At 32.7% G+C, this 13,852-nt stretch overlaps 1 long non-coding RNA gene across 1 annotated transcript; it reads left to right on the plus strand.

Moving 5' to 3' along the window:
* Positions 1 to 12,034: 12,034 nt before the first annotated feature.
* Positions 12,035 to 12,703, plus strand: LOC114306152 (uncharacterized). Its single transcript, XR_003644574.2, has 3 exons — positions 12,035 to 12,243; positions 12,358 to 12,553; positions 12,645 to 12,703. It is a non-coding gene; the product is annotated as an uncharacterized LOC114306152 (long non-coding RNA).
* The last annotated feature ends 1,149 nt before the right edge of the window (positions 12,704 to 13,852 follow it).

The raw sequence follows: 13,852 nt of genomic DNA on the forward strand, positions 1-13,852 counted from the left end.
TTGAACCTTAAAGAAACCTTATTAACATATACTGTATATGAAAATAATGAGATTTGATATATATATATATATATATATATATATATATATATATATATATATATACTAGTAATGGCCATGATAGAAGGAATATATATATATATGTTACGAAATTTTAATTATATAAATTATTTTATGCTTTATGGTGAAGAATTTAAAATATTCTAATAAAAAATATTTTACGATGAAATATTTTTAAGTGTGTGATTTATTAATTATTTTTTAATTGGAAAACTCCTTTTTTGAGTATGTGGTTTATTAATTATTATTTTTAAATTAGAAAACTCCTCCCTTGTTTGATGGTAAGGAAGGAATGATTTTAGAAATAAAAAATGCATTCTTTTTTTAAAAAAGAAAGTGTTAGTGTGTGATTTATTAATTATTTTTTAAATTGAAAATCAAAAAATTTGGATTGTGCATTTAAAGTTCTCTTAGCTCTTCTCACTGAAAACCCCACTTTACTTATATAATATATAGATTTGAGAAGTATATTAAAAGTCAAATTTTTAAATTTTTTTTAAAAAAATGTAAGAAAAGTAGAGATGTAATATAATTAAAAAAATTCAGAAACCTAAAAAGTTGGCTTTAACCAACTTGTCAAACTAGGCTGGGAAAAAAAAAAAAAAACACAACCAATTAGAGAATTGGATGCAATCATTTTATATTAGATATTCTGTGTGTGTGTGTGTGTGTGTGATTTTCACAATCATAAATGAATTATATCTGATTTTATGATTAATTTCTATACATATAAAAGAACATGTACGAAATTGCATTAGAAATTTCTTTTCCTACTAGTACCAAATAGACTACGTAATTAAGGTTCCGTGTGTTTGAAAATAAAGTATTTTTTAAGTAAACCATTTTTGGTCATAAGGCAAAAATAAAAAACATTTCAAAAGTTTATAATTTAGGGTTATTTTGGGAAGATGGTAAAAAGTGGTTTTTTGGCTTTTAACCAAGCTTTTGGCTTTTTTAGATAAATGATTTGGGAAGTTGGTAAAAAGTGACTTTTGACTTTTTTGATTAATGTTTGTTTATGATGTTAAATCATAATAAAATGACCAAACTACCCCCATTTATGTAAAATATTTATGACTTCACCTATGTAACACATTTTGACCCATGAGGGTAAAATTATAATTTCACCGTTGGCTAAAAACCAACTTCCCAAATGAAAAAAAAGACAAAAAAACCAACTTTTGGCTTTTGCTACAAACCAAAAAAAGTGACTTTTAGCCAACTTCCCAAAATAGCCCTTATTTTTGTTCCGTCTCTATCAGCGCTTATCAGTTTCGTTCCTTGTCTTATTATATTATTTTCTCTTTTTAAATTTTATCTATAATTAGTTCATTATTAGTTATTTTTTTCTATGTAGAATATATTTTACCAACCAAACACACGAAAATTAAAGGGAAAACAAAAAACATGCCTTTGCATAAAATAATTTTACATAAAAACAAATGAAGCCTAATAAAAATATCTTCTTTTTTTCTTCGTTGTCGTACAACATGTCCTTTGCCTCCACAATCAATGTCTCTCTCAACCCCGAAGCGTGCATGACCAACGTCTCAATTAACTTTACTCCTATCAAAGATACACCCTCCCCAAAGAAAACGATATACTAGACTTATGTGGTACAGTTTTTAACAAATTAAAATTTATAATTATAAATAGAAATTATACCAAATATATTGATTGTTGTGTCCCAAATGTAGCCTAAGAGTTTTCGCAAGAGCCACATAAAAAATAGGCAAACGTCACACTAAACAATATTTCAAAAACTTCTCTATCAAGGGGAAAAAAAATCTTGATAGTAGTTTTAGGTAGGTACAATATTGTGTATTCATCAAATCTAGTTTAGAGGCAAGAGTTTCTATGTGACAAATAAATTTTTTTTTTAACTGTAAAACATACTTTCTTTTATGTTTAATTGTGACTTCAGAATTAATGTGTTAGTGTATCCACCCAATAAAATTTGTTAGTGATTGTATTAGTGGCAGTCTTGGTGTGATGGTGAGAGGAGATAGTAGGGTGGTGGTGGTTGAAGTCATGGAGGCATCTATGGCGGTGGTGGCCGTATGGTGTTTTAAGATCTTAGTCTAAAAATACCACCTAAGTTTGTTTGTTTTTATCAATAGCGCATAACAAATTAACATTTCAAAGATAAAAAATTTGGAACGGAATATTTTAATTGTCAAAAGTGTATTATAATTTTTTAGTGACACCATATTAGTGACATGTTCTTAAAAAATGTCACAAAAAGAATATTTTGTAGCATTTTTTAAAAAAATGTCATAAAGCCACAACCATACAAGGCTCTAGTGGCATTTCAATTAAAAAAAGTGTCATTTCGCTACAACAAAAATGTCACTACAACAAATTTACACTTCAGTGACACTACACTAGTAGCATGTTTTTAGAAAATGTCACAAAAATAAAAATTGGCATTAAATATTTTAGAAAAATGCCACAGAACCACAAACATATAAGGCTCTAGTGGCATTTCAATAAAGAAATGTCACATCAATTTTATGGCATTTTATAAAATAATGACACTAAAAATTATGTTCGTGACATTTACCAACAGATGCCACTAAACTTTATTAGCAATAGCATTTTTTAAGAAATGTCAGGACACTAGGTAGGTGCAAATTACTTTTTATGGCACTTAGGTGAAAAGTGTCATAAACAAATATTTTATAGCATTTTGAGAAATGCCACTAAGCCAAAAACTTTCCAAGCTTATAATGGCATTTTTGAAAAAACAAAAAATGCCAATATATTTTCTAAAATTTTAAAATGCAGTAAATGATTAAAAATAAATAAATTAAACTCAATATACTCTACAGGAAAAAGCACATTCGGCGACTAAATTTCCTGACCAAAAAAATTTTGGTCGTTGAAAATATAGCTTTCAGCGACCAAAACAACATTAGTAGCCAAAAGTAAAGCTTTTTGGCGACTAAACAATTTTAGTAGTCAAAAGTCTACAATTGGCGACTAAAACTAAGTTTGGTCGTTGATTATATGGGTTTTAGTGACTAAAAGATTTTTAGTAGCCCAAAGTAAAGCTTTTTGGCAACTAAAAAAATGTAGCAGCCAAAAGTCTACAATTGGCGACTAAAAATAAGTTTGGTGCTGATTATATGGGTTTTATCGACTAAAAAAATTTTAATAGCCAAAAGTAAAGCTTTTGGTGACCAAATGTTTTTTAGCAAAAGTCTACAATTGGCGACTAAAAAATAAGTTTAGTTGCCAAAAGTGGTCATTTTTAGCTCGGGAGAACTAAAATCCTACGGCGGGAATTAAATTTTTTGGCAACCAAAATTTTAGTAGCTGAAAGTGCATCTTCGGCGACCAAATCCGATTTTGGTCGACAAAAGTTAAGTTTTTTAGTAACTAAAAAATAATTAGTAGCCAAAAGTATAGAATTGGCGACTAAAAAATATTTTTAGTCGCTAAAAGTAGTCTTTTTTTATTTTGCTAGTAAATAGTTTATTTTACATAAATTATGTACAATAAAATAATTATGTTTATACATATACTTTTATATTAATATGGATGTATGCACTATATAAATAATATATATGTTGCATATATAATTGTGTGGTGCTATAGAGGTATAGTGGGAAGAGTGTGGTGTATAAGGTTTATGGTGTAGGAGGTTGGCGGTTCGAATCTCCGCAAGAGTGGATCATATTGTTCTACAACGAATTATCGTCACAAATGACACTTGATAGCATCACGAAAAGTGCCTACTATGACATTAAAGTGTCACCGAAAGGTTTTAGTCTTGATGGTGTAATGACACTTATACATGTCGCTAACTCTTTTTTTAATGGCGCTTGATAGTGCCACAAATAATATCTACCATGACATCAAAATGTCATTGAAAGTTTTTAACCATAATAGTGTAGTGGCACTTGCAAGTATCTACCGTGACACTAGTATCTATCGTGGCACGGATATAAATGGCACTTGTTCAAAATGCCATAAGATTAAAAAATGTCATTAAATTAATAATTTTGTGACATTTTCAAATGTCGCTAAACTAAGAAAATGTTGTAGTGAATGTCTCTCGCAATCCCGAAACGTGCATGACCAATGTCTCAATTAACTTTTCTCCTATCATAGATACACCCTTCCCAAAGAAAACGATATACTAGACTTATGTGGTACAGTTTTAACAAATTAAAATTTATAATTATAAATAAAAATTATACCAAATATATTGATTGTTGTGTCCCAAATGTAGCCTAAGAGTTTTCGCAAGAGCTACATGAAAAATAGGCAAACGTCGCACTAAACAATATTTCAAAAACATCTCTATCAAGGGGAAAAAAAATCTTGATAGTAGTTTTAGGTAGGTACAATGTGTATTCATCAAATCTAGTTTAAAGGCAAGAGTTTCTATGTGACAAATAATTTTTTTTTTCAACTGTAAAACATACTTTCTTTTATGTTTGATTGTGACTTCAGAATTAATGTGTTAGTGTATCCACCCAATAAAATTTGTTAGTGATTGTATTAGTGGCAGTCTTGGTGTGGTGGTGAGAGGAGATACTAGGGTGGTGGTGGTCGAAGTCATGGAGCATTACAAGAAAAAACACCTTTGGCGACTAAATTTTTAGTCGCCAAAAGTCCTCTTTTAGTCACCAAATGTCGAATTTTTACTTTCCCTGACAAAAACTTTTAGTCGCCGGTTTTGTCGCGAATACATGGTCACGAATACCTTTGGCGACTAAAAAACTGTTAGTCGGCAATATACAGGTCTTCAGCGACGAAAGAATTTGTCGCCAAATGCAATTCCATTTTTGGAAATTATACATTTCGCGACTAAACTTTTAGTCGCCAATACTGATTTTTTTTTTTATTATTTAAACATTTGCCGACTAAATTTTCGTCCCCAAAAAGTATACCTTTTGGCGACCACAAACTTTAGTCGCCAAAACCATTTTTTAGAAAAAAAAAAAATTTGCCTCTACTAGTCCCAAGTTTCGAACCTGCAACATCCCAACATTGTCAACCTTTACCAACACTTTCTCCCCACTATGCCACTACAACATCACATGAATATTAATGCAACATTTATTATTTATATACTATATTGACTGGTATTAATACAAAATTATATATATAAAAATAATTATTTTTATTTAATATATTTTATGTAAAAAATAAATTATTTACTAAAAAAAATAGGATAGCACTTTTGGCGACTAAATCTGAATTTTAGTCGCCAATTCTCCATTTTTTGGCTACTAATTTGTTTTCTGTCGCTAAAAGAATTAAATCCCGCCTAAGGATAGCACTTTTGGCGACTAAACTGAATTTTAGTTGCCAAAACCTCTACTTTGGGCGACTAAACTGCATTTTAGTCGGCAATTCTTGACCTTTAGCTACTAATTTTGTTTTGTAGCCAAAAAGCTTCACTTTCAGCGACTAAACTGTTTGTAGTCGGCAAAACACCTATAATCGGCGACCAAACTGCCGTTTAGTCACCAAAGCCATCACTTTTGGCTACTAAATCATTTTAAGTCGCCAAAAATAGTGACTTTTGGCTACTAAACAACCTTTAGTCGTTAAAACCCCTACATTCGGCGACTAAACTGCCTTTTAGTCGCTAATACCCTTATATTTGGCGACTAAACTCTTTTAGTCGGCAAAAGTGATCAATTTTGGCGGGTAATTCCATTTTAGTCGCCAATTCTACTACTTTCAGCCACGAAAAATGCAGTTTTGGTCGCCAAAAGTGCTTTTTGTTGTAGTGGAGGCATCTATGGCGGTGGTGGCTGTATGGTGTTTTAAGATCTTAGTCTAAAAATTATTTCTATTTTACCACCTAAGTTTGTTTTTATCAATAGCGCATAACAAATTAACATTTCAAAGAAAAAAAATTTGGAACGAAATATTTTAATTGTCAAAAGTGTATTGTAATTTTAGCAATGAAATTGGTCATTTAATAATGAATAATATACTTTTCAGACCCAAATTTGCATAAGAAAAACAATTTTTTCGCTCAAAATTGTTTTGTTCGCATTTAATAGTGACATTTTTAAAATATTGTTGTTAAATGTTGTTTTATTGACTTTTTTAAACAACTCACAAGATGTCTGAAATCCTTCTCCTAATGTGTTTTGATAGTTTAAACCCTTATATGTTGGAATGGCGAAATATATTTTAAGTTGACTTTTGATTTTCACAATATCAGAATTCGAAAAAAAAGAAATTTAATTATTTTGAGTGAAAACAAACAAATTATTATGTAATAGTTTAGCGTAAGAAGATTATTCATTATAGTTTTTGGTTTATCCATTTGAACAAATTACTTAAGAGCCATGAATGGGGGGCTGAGTCATATGTAGCCAAAAATGTAGTGATGAAAGGGTAGATGTTAACCAAACCTCATTGTATTATTTGGCATGGTTGGCTCAATATGTATTGTGTGATTTCTTTTGTCAGTAATATTACAAATTTATAAATTTTATGTGGAAAATGACTCAACTCAACCCAAATCAAGGATTAAGTTTTATTAAATGGGGTCGATTACATGAATTTTTCTTCTCCACTCAATTCTATCAAACCTTATTTAGTTAGTCAAAATAAGAAAATTCATATATCTATTTACTACACTAGTTCACGTCAATTTAGGTTTACCTATTTTCTTAACACTTTCATCTATCGTCACTGTATTATATCTTTTCACTACTATTTTTGCTGGTTTCTGTTGTATATGATCAAACTATCTTAATCTATTCTTTCTCAACTTATCTTTTATCGATACTACTCCTACTTATTCACGAATCGATTCATTTTTAATTCTGTCTTTTCTAACTGTGCCACATATTCATCTTAGTATCTTCATCTCAATAACACTAATCTTATTTATATGTTGTTTCTTAGGTGCCCAGCATTCTGTCCCATACAACATTGCTGGTCTAATAGTTATTCTATAGAACTTTCCTTTTAGTCTAGTGAGTACTCGTTTATCGCACAATACTCCAGATGCACTTTTCCACTTAAGCCACCCCGCCTTAATTCTATGAATCACGCGTGTTCTAATCTTCCCAGCTGTTGTGATAATTGATCATAAATAACGAAAATGTTTACTCTTAAGTAGTTCGTGGTTCTCAATCTTCATTTCTCATCTGTTTCCATTATTATTGTTACTAAAATTACACTCCTTATTCTCTGTCTTAGTTCTGCTTACCTTAAATCCTTTAGATTGAAGTGTTTATCTCCAAATCTCCAGCTTAGTGTTAACTTCTTCTTTAGTCTCATCCACTAATATGATATCATCTGTAAAAAATAGACATTATGACATATCATCTTGAATATTTCTTATCAACTCATCCATAACTAAAATAAAAAGATAAGAATTCAGAAATGTTAATATTGATTCACATTTTTTTTACAAATCCCATAATACATTCATCCAATCTCCACCACATATTCAAATTCTCAATATAAATGTAGGCCCAAATTCTGAAACCCTGGACTTTTATTGTTCTTTTGTGACATTTGGAAATTCAAAACCATTGTAGCTAGAGCTAGAATCTTTTCAAAATGACTTGTGTGATAGCCAATTATACTTTTAACATGGCCGGTGACCAAAGGCCTAGGTGAAAGAAGAAAGTAACGAAAATTTGTTTTGAATTTGTCATTATTTTTTGAGTTAATTACATTTTATGTTCTCGTGGTTTAATATAAAAGCACATCATTTTTTCGTATTTAAAAAATATACACATAATTCTTTTATAATTTGGTATGAAGCGTAAAGGTAACAAATTCTGTTAAATTTAACGGAGCGTGCATGACAGACACCAATTTAAGCATGTTTGACAAATGTTGCCAAAACAAACTGAAATAATTTTTTTCCCGCTTTTTCTTTTTTTTTTCTTTTTTTTCCTTCCCCTACTTTCTTCCTTCTCCTCCAGTGTGCATTATCCCCTCCCTCTCATCTCCATTCCTTTTCTCTTACTTCCTTCAACAAGCCATGGCCATACTGAAACAGGTAATTGATTTGGAATACCCTATGAAAGTTATCAAAGAGTACCAAAGTGCATATCAGTGACTCATCTTCTAAACATACCAGAAGCAAAGGGAGTTTACAAGGTAAATCTATTGGACATCATGAAAACTCTGTAATCTGTATACAAAGAGATCCTTATAACCCAACAGAAAGTTGGAGATATCAATGGTTAATTTGAAATCTTTTGGTCAAATTCTTCATTTAAAGCACTTAAAGAAAACGATATAATTCAATCAATGTCTCTCTCAATCCCCACACGTGCATGACCAATTTCTCAATTAACTTTACTCTTATCAAAGATACACCCTCCCCAAAGAAAACGATATATTAGATTTATTTGGTACAGTTTTCAACAAATTAAAATTTATAATTATAAATAGAAATTATACCAAATATATTGATTGTTGTGTCCCAAATGTAGCCTAAGAGAGAAAAAGCCCTAGTCTTTTTGACTAAAATAGTCACAAAGAAGCAAAACAAGTTTTTTAATCCAATAAAACAAAACATCACATCCAACTCATAATCATTATATTTTTTCTCTCACAAAAATCAAAAAAGCTAAAAAATTCATCCCAAACGAGGCTTTTTTGTCCCAGGCTAAAATAGCCAAAAAGCCGAAAGGCCAAAAAGTCAACCCACATCCTAAACAAACTCTAAGAGTTTTCGCAAGAGCTACATCAAAAATAGGCAAACTCACCACTAAACAATATTTCAAAAACTTCTCCATCAAGGTGAAAAAAAATCTTGATAGTAAAGTTTAGCTAGGTACAATGCGTATTCAGCAAAACTAGTTAAGAGGCAAGAGTTTCTATGAGACAAATAATTTTTTATTTACTGTAAAACATACCTCCTTTTATATTTGATCATGACTTCAGAATTAATGTGTTTGTGTATTCACCCAACAAAATTTGTTAGTGATTGTATTAGTGACAATTTTGGTATGGTGGTGAGAGGAGATAGTAGGGTGGTGGTGGTCGAAGCCGTGGAGGCATCGATGGCGGTGGTGGCGGTATGGTGTTTTAAGATTTTAGTCTAAAAATTATTTCTATCTTACCATCTAAGTAAGTTTGTTTTTATCAACGGGGTACACTACAAGAATTTACACATTTGGCAACCACTTTTGCCGATCAAAAAAATTTTAGTCGCAAAAAAATGACATTTAGCGACCAAATATTAATTAGTTGCGAATGATCATTGTTTTTGGCCACCAAATATTATTGGTCGCAGAAGGTTATATTTTGGCGACCAAAAAATGAGTTGGTCGCAGAAAGTGGTATACTTTTCCCGACCAACTACAAATTTGGTCGTGGAAGGTCACATATTTTTTGGCGACCACAAATTTGGTCGCCAAAAACTTATTTTCCGCAGCCAAAAAAAATTAGTCACCAAATTTGTATTTTTAGCGACTAATATATTAGTCGCCATTGATTGAGATTTGGCGACTAAAAAAGTTTGTCAGCGAAGGTACTTTTTCTGCGACTAATTTGGTCTTTTGGTCACCAAAAGTTTGGGAGGGAAATTTGAACAACCAGGAGGGGGGAAATGAAATTTTTTGGCGATCAAAAAAATTTGGTCGCCAATCAAAAAACGACGTGGTTTTGTACCTGGAAAACAAAAAAAATATAAAATAAGAAAAGGCAAATCCAGTGAGTAGCCTTTGTGTATGTGAGGCCGATTTGAACCCTTCTTCCTTTGTGCAATCTATGGAAGGGTTGATGAGTGATATTATCGCGATGAATGAAAGAGAGAAAGGGGTTGCATCGTTGGGGTTAGCTTCGGTGGAGGTTGCACAAGGGGATCCGTTTCGGCGAGTTACTCAGTCGAAGCCCTTTGAGGAGTGAAGAGAGGAGCTTAATCGTATGAAGGCTTCCATGTCTAGTGTGGATCGGGAGTTTCTGATCCCGTGTGATCTTATCCAAGAGGAAACTTCAACCCTAACAGCTTCTGCCCTAAATCTTCTCTGGTATACTCTAACAGCTTCTACCCTAACAGTTTCTACCCTAACGGCTTAATCGTATGGAGTTGGTGGTGGTATGGCTGATTCGAAGGTTTATACACCTATTGGAGGTCGATCTGGGTCAGGTGGTCGTGGAGGAAGGGGAGGCAAAGGCCAAAATCCTGTGGCCCTGAATCCTCAGAGAGAGAGAGAGAGAGAGAGAGAGAGAGAGAGAGAGTTACAGAGAAGATGGGAAGAGAAGGGAGAGAAGGGGATTGGGAGTGCGGTGGATGCAGGAACCGCAACTATGCCTTCAGGTCCTTCTGCAACCGATATAAGCAGCCCCGCCTTCTCGTTGACACCAAAACCCCCGCCGATTCTAAATGGCTCCCCCGTATCGGCGACTGGATCTGCACTGGTATACTCTCCTCCTCCTTTCTTATCACTTTGATTATGTGTATATATATATATATATATGTATGTATATATGTTTGTATGTTTATATCCTCGTAGTGGTGACTGGAATTGGTTATGGGGATCTAGTGACTAGGGTTGAAAATTTTGAGTCTTTTTGAGTATACAAATTTAAACTGACCGCATTGCCAACTGGGTTTTTCGGGTTCGCAAGTTTGTTTGCTAGTGTTTTTTTGGGGTTATAGGACTACATAATTGATACCCGACAATGGTCAAAAACTAATTATATGCTTGTGGGTTTGTCAAAAATTAAGTCTTATCCCTATTCCCGGGTGTTTGGCTTTAAACACTGTTGGATTAGCTAATTTGGTTGCGGGTAATTCTTAACCCCTTTTTGACATTCTCTCTCTCTCTCTCTCTCTCTCTTTGTTGATTACATGGTCACTGTTATATTATATCAAAATTATACACTGGTGCCTGGGTATGGTAAGCACGTTTTCATTCACTTCAATGGACAACTGCAACTAAAGACTGCACGTTTTCATTCACTTCAATGGAAAATGTTAACGACTGCCCATAGGGTTGTCATTAATGTTGGTAGATGTGTAAAAAGTGTATTGAAATTGGTAAAAGTGTATAGAAATATGTAAAAGTGTTTAGAAATGTGTAAAAATTATCTTGAAAATCAAACTTTTGTCTTTTTGCTTCACTAACAGTCTATCAACACAAATTATTCTCTTACAAATTGAATTATTAATCGTTTACCACAATACCAAATTTAAAACTTATTAATTATTGAAGTTTATGAACTTATTAGGTAATTATTAAAGGGTTGACCATGCTTTTTAAATATATAATTTGTCTTCATGCTAGACTCAATTTCTTTTGGTTGATTGTTCCTTTTAGTAGTCTACCACTCAAATGTACTTATATTCTGTAAACCAAAGGCTAAATCTCCACCTCAAGATGCTTTACTAAAACTGGAAACAGAGCAAACTTTCACTGAACTATCTCAAGAGAGCTCCATGTTTGTTTTTAAGCTGGGTTTAGTTATGCTCCAATGCTGCCTCTTGATGAATGGGACCTCTAGTGATGTTTAGAATGTCTTGTGTCTTGAACTTGTGTACCAACAGGAAGATTGTGCAAAATGTGCTGCGCGCAAGAGAATTAGGAAAAGGGGTTCTCACTGCTCCTTTCAGGTTACTCAAATCAAATCGCTTGGGAGTCATATTGACTTTTGCTGTCTACAAGATAGATCTCCCCTCAAATGCAACATCAAGTGAGAGGATTCAAGCAACTGATGGGTATGTTGTCTGCCCAAAAATCAAACTTGTCATTAGCTCCTTAAGGGGGAATAGAGAAGAGAAGAAATAAATAAATATACAATGATGACAATTGTATAACTGATCCTATTCATAAAATAAATTGTATTTAAAAAATATAAAACAAATTTAGAGGTCATCGCAAAGTAAAATAGAATTAATTGAGTTAATGTACTGTCTTAGCTATAAATAATGAGTGCGGCTAGAAATTTCAGGATGCAGACAAGATTAGAAAGATTGAATTAGATAAGAACTTCATTTAATGTTTCACTACTGCCAAGCGGGTACCTTGGCGGAGTCTTCAATATCGAATCAAATGTGGAGAAATTGCTTCAACAACTTGCAAGCAAACAAACCATACTTGTGAATGTGTATGATACCACCAACTTTTCGCACCCTATCAGCATGTATGGCTTGAATATATCAAATGATAGGTTATAACATGTTAGTACACTTAACTTTGGTGACCCGCTCAGAAAACATGAGATGCGTTGCAGGTGATCTATTTAATCCTATCTGTTACTGTGTATTTTAGAAGGGTCAATGCGAGTTCTTAGGTTGAGATTCAAAGTGATAAAATGGACTTACAACTAAGTTTGTTCTTGAAGCAGATTCAAACAAAAACCAATGGTATGAGAAACTAAATGGTTTGCGATGATGATTTCAATTGGTATCCTCGTAATTGCATTGCTTCTTGGGCATATAATCAACGCAACAGTGAATCGAATAGCCAAAATTGAGGATGATTACCATGAGATGATGGAGCTGAAGAAACGAGCAGAGGAAGCTGATGTTGCTAAATCACAGGTATTTGATAGTTGTAGTTCATGTATTGAAATTTTGTTAGGCTTCACCTAATATGTCTACATGGTTCTAATTGAATTTCAATCCTCCGTAGTTCCTTGCTACTGTGTCCCATGAGATCAGAACCCCAATGAATGGTGTTCTTGGTAAGTTTTTGTTATTGTCCTTTAGCATTTTAAGTCATTTAAATACATTGCTTTAGGGAAAACATTAAAAAATTATTTAAAAATAAACAAAGAAAGTGGGGTTGTTGAGTGATGTCTGTATATATGTTTATTCAACAGGAATGTTACAGATGCTAATGGACACATATCTGGATGTAACTCAACAAGACTATGTCAGAACTGCACAGGGCAGTGGAAGAGCGCTGGTTTCACTAATTAATGAGCTTTTGGACCAAGCAAAGATTGAATCTGGTAAGCTCGAGCTTGAGATTTACAGAGATATCTAAAGATCAAATCCATCAAGCTGATTCACAATTTCAAGCATAGTGCACTGATTGGTTTCACTAATATGATTGATTTTTGTTCATTTGGACTAGAATATATTTTTTTTTCATTTGTTGATAGTTGCGCATGGATAACAAATAGTTATGTTTCAAATTGTTATGCTAGATGGATGTGCCTTGTGAATGAAAACTTAGAATAGTTGTATTGTGTCAAATGTTAATGATTTAGTTGATTTGAATGATGCTTTAAAAATATAGGTTTATTATGGATTGAATGAATTATTAGGAATTACAGGTGTATTGCTTTTCTGCTTTGGCGACCAATTTATTAGTCGCGAGAAATAAATAATTTTTTTTTACAAAAAATGACAATTGCCGGCCAAGAGTTTTGGTCGCAAAAAATACATCTATTGCCGACCAAAACGGCTCTTGGTCGTGGAAACTCACTTTTGCCGACCAAAAGGTTTGGTCGCGAAAAGTAACAAATGGCAACCAAATTTTTTGGTCATGGAATGTCACAATTGGCGACCAAACTTTTTGGTCATTGAATGTGATAATTAGCGACCAAATTTTTTGGTCGCAAAATGTGTCAATTGGCGACTAAGATATTTGGTCGGAAAAATATCACTTTTTGCGACCAAAGTGTTTTAGCGACAAAATGAATTAGTCGCGGTAATTAAATATTTAGTGACCAAAAATTTAGTCGACAAATTCAACTTTTGCCGACCAACCAAAATTTTAGTCGCGAATTACTTTTATCGACCCTCAATTGGCGACCAAAGTAGCGACCAAAAAAATTAGTCGCGGATAACTTTTGCCGACCAAAAATGGGCTTTTAGCGACCAATTTTTTGG

The sequence above is a fragment of the Camellia sinensis genome, chromosome 3 (assembly GCF_055761805.1).
Source record: "Camellia sinensis isolate YWXY chromosome 3, ASM5576180v1, whole genome shotgun sequence".
Classification (NCBI taxonomy): Eukaryota; Viridiplantae; Streptophyta; class Magnoliopsida; order Ericales; family Theaceae; genus Camellia; species Camellia sinensis.